Below are 11,873 nucleotides of genomic sequence, written 5' to 3'. Positions count from 1 at the left end.
TGGGGTTTGTTAACCGTCATCCGTAAATGGGTGGCTATTACGGCGGCTTACGGGTTCATGGAAAAGTGTGTCAAGTAACTTGATAGCTCAAGATTGGGATTTGCTCCTCCGATGATGGAGAGATATTCTCGGGCCCTCTCAGTGTTACGGTATCCATCATCGTCTGGCCAGACACAATGTGATTTGATCACAGGGATGCCGGAACACGGAAACGAGAAAAGAGAACAAAACCGGTAACAAGATAACTAGCATAGTGGACAAGTTGTTGATCCACGGGGATGCAAGTAAATCTCACCTCAGGTATTTGTAACATATCGCAAAGCAACAGGAATAGCACACGACAACTGGAGGTTCACTCGAATATTCATTCGTGTGGGTATATGGGTCAATATGGGTGTCCATGGCTTCGATGTTGATCATTTATTGGAAAGTGTTCCGGTCATGTCTATGCTTCACTGAACCTATAGGGTCACACGCTTAAGGGTCATCTATTTGCTGAATACTAGATAGGGAGTCTGAGAGAAAATCGCCAGAAAAGTTTCGGACAGGGGAAAAGTTCCGCAGAGAGAGAATAGCGAAATAGTTTCATAAAACCAAAAGGTTGTTTTGGGGTATACCATTGAGTCAAATAGGTTTCTGGACACACCTAATAATTCTTGAAGGGTGCCAGAATTATTCTGGAAACTTTTGGGAATTTTTCAGGATAGAAACCGGAAATGTTCTGGAGCTGCCGGTACCGATTTGGTTGCTTTTCGCAAATGAAATTCACTAATCTGAAATTGTTTCGGAATAAATCCAAAATCATTTTAGTGGGTATTGGAATTATTCTAAGACCCACAGAAATATTTTCGGATTTAATGGACGTGAAAAATTGTCTTCATGAATAGTGAAAATGCATTCTTGTTTGCTTTTCGCAGATGAAAATCACCAATCCGAAATTGTTTTGGAACACGTAGGAAATTATTTTAGTGGGTACTAGAAATGAGGCCCACATAATTATTTTCGGTTCGAACGGATGCTGAAAAATGTCATCATGAATAGTGAAAGTGCTTTTTTGCTTGGCTTCTTGGAGAAGCCACCTTGAGGGCCTTTGGGTATTATCCCCTTGTCTTCTTGGAGAAGCCACCCATGGTCTTGGCCTATAAATAGGGGTGGAGGGGGCTCCCTAAAGACACACTCTTTCTCACATACAAGTGCCATTGCAATGATCTAGCTTCTCTTTCCCTCCCTACGAAATAGTTTCGTAGAGCTGAAAGGCTGTCTAGGTTCCGGTGGGAACTAGTTTTGGACGATGAAGCCCAGCCGGATAGATGACACCGTATGTGTGCAACTCTATAGAGGGATGTAGTTTCGGTCTTTGTTTGAGAGTGCCTCCCGAAGGGCTGTCTGTTGGGTAACGTAGTAATTTCAAAAAAATTCCTACGCACACGCAAGATCATGGTGATGCATAGCAAGGAGAGGGGAGAGTGTTGTCTATGTACCCTCGTAGACCGGAAGCAGAAGCGTTATGACAACGCGGTTGATGTAGTCGTACGTCTTCACGGCCCTACCGATCAAGCACCGAAACTACGACACCTCCGAGTTCTAGCACACGTTCAGCTCGATGACGATCCCCGAACTCCGATCCAGCAAAGTGTCGGGGAAGTATTCCGTCAGCACGATGGCGTGGTGACGATCTTTATGTTCTACTGTCGCAGAGCTTCGCCTAAGCACCACTACAATATTATCGAGGACTATGGTGGAAGGGGGCACCGCACACGGCTAAGAAAACGATCACGAGGATCAACTTGTGTGTCTAGAGGTGCCCCCTTGCCCTCGTATATAAAGGAGCAAGGGGGGGTGCGGCAGGCCCTAGGAGGAGGTGCGCAGGAGGAGTCCTACTCCTATCGGGAGTAGGATTCCCCCCTTTCCCTAGTTGGATTAGGACTTGGGGGGAAGGAGGAGAGGGAAGAAAGGAAAGGGGGGGGCCCTCCTTGTTCAATTCGGACTTGGAGGGGCAGGGGCGCGCGATAGCCCCTAGGCCTCCTCTCCTCTTCCTCCACTAGGCCCATTAAGGTCCATTAGGTTACCGGGGGTTTCCAGTAACCTCCCGGTACTCCGGTAAAATGCCGATTTCACCTAGAACACTTCCGATGTCCAAACATAGGCTTCCAATATATCAATCTTTATGTCTCGACCATTTCGAGACTCCTCGTCATGTCCGTATTCACATCCGGGCCTCCAAACAAACTCCAGCACATCAAAATATATAAACTCATATTGAAACTGTCATCGTAACATTAAGCGTGCGGACCCTACGGGTTAGAGAACAATGTAGACATGACCGAGACACGTCTCCGGTCAATAACCAATAGCGGAACTTGGATTCTCATATTGGCTCCTACATATTGTACGAAGATCTTTATCGGTCAAACCACATAACAACATATGTTGTTCCCTTTGTCATCGGTATGTTACTTGCCCGAGATTCGATCGTCGGTATCTTAATACCTAGTTCAATCTCGTTACCGGCAAGTCTCTTTACTCGTTCCGTAATACATCGTCTCACAACTAACTCATTAGTTGTAATGCTTACAAGGCTTATGTGATGTGCATTGTCGAGAGGGCCCAGAGATACCTCTCCGAAAATCGGAGTGACAAATCCTAATCTCGAAATACGCCAACCCAACATGTACCTTTGGAGACACCTGTAGAGCTCCTTTATAATCACCCAGTTACGTTGTGACGTTTGGTAGCACACAAAGTGTTCCTCCGGTAAACAGGAGTTGCATAATCTCATAGTCATAGGAACATGTATAAGTCATGAAGAAAGCAATAGCAACATACTAAACGATCGGGTGCTAAGCTAATGGAGTGGGTCATGTCAATCACATCATTCTCCTAATGATGTGATCTCGTTAATCAAATGACAACACATGTCTATGGTTAGGAAACATAACCATCTTCGATTAACGGGCTAGTCAAGTAGAGGCATACTAGTGACGTTTAGTTTGTCTATGTATTTACACAAGTATTATGTTTCCGGTTAATACAATTCTAGCATGAATAATAAACATTTATCATGATATAAGGAAATAAATAATAACTTTATTATTGCCTCTAGGGCATATTTCCTTCACTATCCATGTGACTGTTCGAGTTTCGAAGGTCGTCCCGAATGGCTGTCCGCGACACCGTTCGGGGGACTGTCCGACCGCCTCCCGAAGGGCTCTCTGAGGGGTAGATGAGGGTATACATCCTCGCAGTTGGGAGGTTGTAAATCATAGCTGTGGGGATCTGCACAGCCGATAGTCATCGACTCTACTTCTCGTTGTGCTACGAGTCGGTAACGAAAAAGATCAAACCTTGTATGCAGTCTCCATAGTGGTCCTGGGCTGGTGCGTAAGTCGGATTTTTTTTCTGTTGCGTTCCCCTACATCTATGGACTTTATTGGGGGTTATAAGCCATAACAAAGTTCGAATACAATAGAGATAATGCAAAAATAAACTATGAATGGGTTTGCAACAATACTTAGAGTAGTGATTTGCTTTGTTATACTAACGGATCTCACAAAGGTTTTGTTGAGTATTGTGTGGTTGAAGTTTTCAAAGTTTTGGGTGAGATCACGATGGATGAAGGAACAAGGAGTAAGAAGAGCCTAAGATTGGGGATGCCCCATGGCACCCCAAGTTATTATCCAAAGAGGAACAAGCAACTAAGCTTGGGGATGCCCTGAATGGCATCCCCTCTTTCTTCTAACGACCATCGGTATTTTACTTGGAGCTATATTTTTATTCATCACATATAATGAGTTTTGCTTGGAGCATCTTGTATTATATGAGTGTTTGCTTGTTTTGATTTTTAGTTTATGTCATCTATCCTTGCTGGACACACATATTTGAGAGAGCCAAAATTATTCTATGATTTGTTAGAATTGCTCTATATGCTTCACTTAAAATGTTTGAGCTATGGAATTGCTCTAGTGCTTCACTTATATCTTTTTGAGCATGGTGTGCTTTAATATTTTTGAAGAAATGCTCTCATGCTTCACTTAGATTTATTTGAGAGTTAGTAAATTTTTGAAGAAATTCTCTCATGCTTCACTTATACTATTTTGAGAGAAGAAAATTTTTATGCTCATGTTATTCACTTAGATTTGATTGAGCTTATTAAAAGCAACATATGAAATTAGTCTCAAAGTGATAGATAGTCAAGAGGGATATAGTAAAAACTTTCATGAAGATCATTGGACAAAATAAACTGGATTCTTTGTAATAGTTTTGAGATATGATGATAGTGATATGTGAGTCATGTTGATGAGTAATTATGCTTTAGTAAGAATATTGGTGTTAAGGTTTGTGATTCCCTATGCAAGCACAAAAGTCAATAGTCATGCAATGAAATTACATTCTACTTCAGGTGCATTATTCGATGTTAGTTATGCTTAATGCTCGCTTATGTGATTTTTCGTTTCTTGGTTGGTTGCTCCTCAATCTTTTGCTAGCCTTCACTTGTACTAAGTAGGAATACTAGTGCATCCAAAACCCTTCAAACCAGTTTTTCCACATAAGTCCACCATACCTACCTATATGCGGTATTTCCGTGCCATTCTAAGAAAATTTGTATGTGCCATCTCTAATTTTTCAAAATAAATTTGCTTTTTGTGTGCTCGTACCGCTCATGAAGCAGCAGGGGGTGGCCAATATTTTCCATGTAGATGTGTTATTCTCAAGATGAGTGTTTATTCACTTGTCATTGCACGAGAGTACGACAAAGATATTAGGAATGCCCAGTCCCAAAATGAAAAAGAAATTTAATTTATGTTGTCAAATAATAAATTCCTTGGAAAGTGTTGGTATACACCCGTGGATACGGCTAGCCATGGAAAGTGAAAGAATGGTGGAAAAAGGAATAAACTTTATTTTCTGTTTGGGAACCGCCTATGATATATCTAGCATGGAAAGTGTAGGGAATTACTCGATCTCTTTCGTTGATGGGAAAAGTATGCATCTCAAAATGTTTTCTCTCTATTTTTCTCTTTGAGCTCGGGCACCTCTACAAATCCCTATTTCCCTCTACGAAGGGCCTTTCAATTTACTTCATGCAATTTTTATTTTTAATTTGAGTCTCCATCTTCTCTTACAAAGCACCAACTAAGGGGCACTATCGTACTTGAGAATTGGGTGTAGCTAATATGCGAGTGTGTTTCATGAATGGATCAATGATTGAGCATGATGGGCTAGGGATAACTTGCTTTAGCATTGATATTTTGAAAGATATGGTTGCTTGTTGATATGCTTGAGTATTGAAATCTTCATGTCAAAAGTAGACTATTGCTTTGAACCATATAAAATTCCATATGTCCATGCTACAAAATAAACGAATATGTGATGAACACGTTAGGCAGCATTCCACATCAAAAATTATGTTTTTATCATTTACCTAATTGAGGACGAGCAGGAATTAAGCTTGGGGATGCTGATACGTCTCCAACGCATCTATAATTTTTGATTATTCCATGCTATTATATTATCATTCTTGGATGTTTTAAAATCATTTTATAGCAACTTTATATCATTTTTTGGGACTAACCTATTGACATCGTGCCCAATGCCAGTTGCTGTTTTTTGCTTGTTTTTTAGTTCGCAGAAAATCAATACCAAACGGAGTCCAAACGCAGCGAAACTTTTTGGAGATTTTTTCTGGACTAGAAGACACAAGATGGGCCAAAGAAGTACCAAAGGGGTGCCCCGAGGGGGGCACAACCCACCTGGGCACGCCTGGAGGCCCATGCGCGCCCTGGTGGGTTATGCCCACCTCAGTGGCCTCCCGCACCGCCTCTTCACCATAAACACAAATATTCCAGAAACCCTAGGGGAGTCGACGAAACACAATTCCAGCCACCGCAAGTTCCAGAATCATGAGATCCAATCTAGACACCATCACGGAGGGGTTCATCATCCTCATTGGCGCCTCTTCGGTGATGCGTAGGTAGTTCATTGTAGACCTACGGGTCCGTAGGTAGTACCTACATGGCTTCTTCTTGATACGTCTCCAATGTATCTATAATTTATGAAGTATTCATGCTGTTATATTATCATTCTTGGATGTTTTACAATCATTTTATAGCAACTTTTTATCATTTTTTGGGACTAACCTATTGACCTAGTGCCCAGTGCCAGTTGTTGTTTTTGCTTGTTTTTTACATCACAGGAAATCGATATCATATGGAGTCCAAACACCATGAAACTTTTTTTGGATTTTTCATGGACCAGAAGACATCCAGTGGGCTAGAGCAGCACCTGGGTGGTGCCCCATGGGGGGAACAACCCACCACAGGCGCGCCCAGGTGGGTTGTGCCCACCTCGGTGGCCTCCCGCACTGCCTCTTCACCCTATAAATTCTGAAATATTCCAAAAACCGTCGGTGCAACCCTAGATCGGAAGTTCTGTTGCTGCAAGCCTCTGTAGCCATGAGAAACCAATCTAGACCCCGTTCCGGCACTCCGCCGGAGGGGGAAATCATCATCGGTGGCCATCTTCATCATCCCGGCGGCCACCATGATGAGGAGGGAGTAGTCCACCCTCGGGGCTGAGGGTTTGTACCAGTAGCTATGTGTTTAATCTCTCTCTCTCTCTCTCTCTCTCTCTCTCGTGTTCTTGATATGGCATGATCTTGATGTATCGCGGGCTTTGTTAATATAGTTGGATGATATGGTGTTTTCCCCTCTCTATCTTGTTGTGATGAATTGAGTTTTCCCTTTGAGATTTTGTTTTATCATATTGAATACTTTTATGGATTTGAGAACACTTTATGTATGTCTTGCATATGAATACTCGTGGTGACAATGGGGTATCATATTGTTTCACTTGATTTATGTTTTTGCAGTCAACTTGCAGATTCCCGAGGTGTCATTGGGGTAATCTATGCATAGGGGTTGATGCACGTTCTTGTCTTTGTTTGTCCGCTAGAAATCTTGGGGCACTCTTTGAGTTTATTTGTGTTGGATTGAGTATTATGAATTTGAATTTGTTTTGGTGTTATTTTAGTACGAACTCTTGGTAGATCGAACGGAAAGAATAATTTTGCGTTATTTTAGTACGAACTCTTGAATAGATCGAACGGAAAGAATAGCTTTAAGGTGGTTTCGCACCCTACAAACAAATTCTTCTTATGTTCTCCGCTAGATAGGAACTTTGGAGTGATTCTTCATCGCACTTTGAGGGATGGTTATATGATGCAATTATATTATCATTGTTGAGAGATTGCACTAGCGAAAGTACGGACCCTAGGCCTCATTTCAAGCATTGCAATACCATTCGTGCTCTGTTTTATCAATTGCTACATTGCTGTTTTTTATTGTTCCTATTACAAAAATCAATATCTACTATCCATATTACACTTGTATCACCATCTCTTCGCCGTACTAGTGCACCTATACAAATTACCATTGTATTTGGGGTGTTGGGGACACAAGAGAATTTTTATTATTTGGTTGCAGGGTTGTTGGCGAGAGACCATCTTCATCCTACGCCTCCCACGGATTGATAAACCTTAGGTCATCCACTTGAGGGAAAATTGCTACTATCCTACAAAACTCTGCGCTTGGAGGCCCAACGCATGTCTACAAGAATAAAGTTGCGTAGTAGACATCAAGCTATTTTCTAGCATCGTTACCGGGGAGGGGAGTGCATGAAGGTATATCTTTAGATCTTGCTATCGAATCTTTTAGTTTCTTGTTTATCACTAGTTTGGTTTATAAAAGAAAATTACAAAAAATGGAGATTGGGTTACCTCAAGTTATTCTTTATCATTATAATGTTTATCTTGAGAATAAGGATTCGGATAATAGTGCTCAATTGCTAGAAAAAGAATTCAGCAAAATTTATGGCATAAAAATGTTCGATGATGGGCATGATTGCAGTATTGCTAGTTTGAATTCTTTGAATATCCATGATGTTAATGATGATTGCATTAGTCATGATAATGACATCTCCTATAAGAATGTCAATTTTTGCGGAGTGAATTGGGAGTGCAATTGCACACCAAAAGGGAGGATAGATTTTTTAAGAAGCATAAATACTTAGAAACGAAAAAGTTGCAAGAGAGGCTAGATGATTGTGCAGAAAGATTTAATTTTTTTCGCCATCCTTGTGAACTTTCGCAATGAACGTGGTCATTTAAATCTCCAATGCAAATTGTTTCATGATCAAACCGTGTCCAAAAATTGTGATAACTTGATTACCTTGAGCATCATAAAGAGCTTAGTCTTCTTTTGGGGTATGAAGAAATGAAACGTATAACTGAGGGTATTCTAAAATTTAATATCGAGAGATTTCTTGATTTTGATCTAGAGGAAATGTATATGTTTTGTACAGTAAAGTGCATTGAGAATCCTTATATTTCCAATTATCTAAAGACAAGAAAACAAATAGAATATGAAGAGAGTACTAATGAAAGGGAAAATATTTTCAAATACCCTCCTAGTGTTTATTATGATGAATCGTTAATGGAGAGGAGCTTATTACCCAATCAATCTCTCCTATTACTGCTGTGCCTCATGAAAATGAATCAAAAATAATTGTGGAGGATGATGCACTTGATGATGATATTGCTTCTATCTCTTATGGCACAATGTGCGAGAGCACTATTGATGATGATTTTGTTATTCCTATTGCTTGTTGTGATAATTATGATTGGGAAGATAATGATACTTCTTATAATCTTGGAAATCTTTTTTGCATCAACTTGGGAAATTATGATGATAGCAATTGTTATACCGTTGGTGCTATTCATACTATTAATGATGAGAGTGATTATGCTTATGATATATATGATATGCCAGGTCACAAGCTTGGGGATGCTATGTTTGATAAGAATGAAATGTTTGAGAATTTATTTGCTCCAATTAATGTTTGTCCCAATCTTGGGGATGCTATGTTTAATGAAGATTATCTTTTTACCCCCTACTTTGAATGATCAAATTTGCTATGATGATTGCATGCCTTCTATATATGATGAGAACAAAGTTGCTACTTATGATGATTATTGTGATGATACTTATGTTATAAAAAGTAGTGATGATTATATTTAAAAAACTTGTCATAGTTATGATTACCCCTTTTATGAAAATTACACTTTTAATGTGGAAAAAATTTATAGCATTTGAGTTTCATATGATACTCCCACAATTGTGAATGAAAAGAAATGTTCTTATGTGGAGAGTAATAAAATTTCTATGGTTGGGGATCATGTAAAGAATGTTTTATGTGATGGTTACATTGATGAATCTATTCATGATGCTACTGAAAATTATTATGAGAGAGGAACTTATGATTCATGATGCTCTTGTTATGTTTCAATCCTTATCTTTTATGTCAGCATCATTGAACTCATCATGCCTTAAAGGGCATTAAAGAAAAGCGCTTGTTGGGAGACAACCCAACACTTTTACCTACTGTTTTTGTGTGTTCACATAATTAGGCTACTGTAGTAATCATGTTTTATTGCTTTTGTTTCAATAAAGTGCCAAGTAAGACCTTTGGGATGGTCCATGGTGATAGTTGATTTGATCTTGCTGAAAAATAGAAACTTTTCCGCTCAGGAAGATAATTCTAATTTTTAACAGATGAGTGATAAAATGTTGATTCCTTCTGAAGAAGATTACTAGACAAATTTCCCAGGTTATCCTAAGTTTTCAGAATTTTTGGAGTAGCAGAAGTATGGTTGGAGTACAAATTACTACAGACAGTTCTGTTTTTGACAGATTCTGTTTTCAATGCATAGTTTGCTTGTTTTCTAGTTTCTATGGCTTATATTGCTCAATATAAACTGTGGAAATGATATGCTAGAGTAGGCATTGTGTGGAAACAATTATGAATCTTGTCTTTGACAGTACCAAAGTGAAATGGTTTGCTCTTTATCATACTAACCTATCTCACGAAGTTCCGTTAAGTTTTGTGTGATTGAAGTTTTCAAGTTTTGGTGGTGAGATGTTGATATGAGGAGAATAAGGAGTGACAAGACCCTAATCTTGGGGATTCCCAAGGCACCCCAAGTTAATATCCAAGGAGGATCCAAGCAACTAAGCTTGGGGATGCCCCGGGAGGCATCTCCTCATTTGTCTCCAACATTATCGGTAACCTCACTTGGAGCTACATTTCTATTCGTCACATGATATGTGTTTTGCTTGGAGCATCATTTTATTTTGTTAGCATTTACTTGCTGTTATTTAGAATAAGTTTTTGCATCTTTTCTTTCAATAAAAGTGTTAAGGATAGCCTTTACCATGCTTATCTTGCAAGTATACGAGTTTCTCTGTTTCAAAACAGAAAGTCTATCGATGCTGCAAAAATTACCGAGAAAAGTCAGAATGTGATAAAATGTTGAAACTTTTTGTACAATAATATCGGATAAATTTTCTACAGTGTGGTAAAGTTTCATAATTTTTGGAGTTAAATAAGTATTAATACTCTTGCATTCTTTACAGATTATACTGTTTTGAGAGATTGCAGTTATGTTTGCATTGTCTGCATATGTTTGCTTGTTTAATGATTCTATTTGAGGATAGGAGTATTAAATATGCAGAGGCATTTAGCATGCAATGTTGAATAATAATTTTTGTGATTTACTACAGTAGAGAATGATAAGGCTTTGCATTGCTTTATACTAACTTATCTCACGAGTTCTTGTTGAGTTTTGTGTGGATGAAGTTTTTGAGATTTAGGAAAACCGTCATATGAGAGGAATTATGGAGACACAAAAGCTCAAGATTGGAGATGCCCAAGGTACCCCATGATAATATTTCAAGAAGTCTCAAGCATCTAAGCTTTGGGATGCCCCGGTAGGCATCCCACCTTTCTTCTTCAACATTTATAGGTTAGTATCGGTTGAGCCTAAGTTTTTGCGTCTTCACTCGAGTTGTGCTATTCCTGGAATGTCATTTTGTCTTGTTTTACTTGTTGTTTTAATAAAATACTTAGATCTGAAAGTTTTTAAATAAGAGAGAGTCCTCAAATAGCTACCCATTTACTTAACTACTTGTTTGATCTTCACTTATATCTTTTTGGAGTAGCTTGTCATTTACTCTTATGCTTCACTTATATCCTATGAGTAAATTGTTGAATAAATTGAATATAATGAAGCTGAAATTATATGTTCATATCATGCCTAGTGGTAGCTTCACATTGGGTTTACGAAGTGAAATCTTTTGAAGCTTGACAATCACAATATTGGTCATACAAGCAATTCATGAATGGTTAGTAGAAGGAAGAGAACTTTCACATGCAAATACACTATCTTGGAAATCTTTTGTGATTGTGAGCCCCAATTAAAATATTATATGGAAAAATTGTTGACATTGGACAAGGAAGACAACGTAATGATTTATGTTTGTTCATATTCACATAGAAGTTATATTGTCATAGATCCTTCAACATGTGGTGCTTGCCCCCATCTTTGCTAGCCAAAAATTCCGCACCAAGTAGAGATACTACTTGTGCATCCAAAAACCCTTAAACCCAAATCTTATTTTCAAGAGTCCACCGTACATACCTACGGATTGAGCAAGATCCTTCAAGTAAGTTGTCATCGGTGCAATAAGGCAATAAATATTGCTTCTAAAAGTGTTAGATCATTTAGTGTAAGAGAAAATCGAGCGTTGTATGAACTCGTGATGGCAAAGAATAAAAGCGACAGACTGCATAATAAAGGTTGCTATCATAAGGGGCAATATAACGTGACATTCCTTTGCACTAAGGGATTGAGCATACAAACAAAAAGCTCATGGCAACCTCTGTTGGGGAACGTTGCAGAAAACAAAAAATTTCCTACGGTTTCACCAAGATCCATCTAGGAGTTCATCTAGCAACGAGTGATCGGATTGCATCAAAGA

The sequence above is a fragment of the Triticum aestivum genome, chromosome 5A (assembly GCF_018294505.1).
Source record: "Triticum aestivum cultivar Chinese Spring chromosome 5A, IWGSC CS RefSeq v2.1, whole genome shotgun sequence".
Classification (NCBI taxonomy): Eukaryota; Viridiplantae; Streptophyta; class Magnoliopsida; order Poales; family Poaceae; genus Triticum; species Triticum aestivum.
This window is presented reverse-complemented; position numbering follows the sequence as displayed.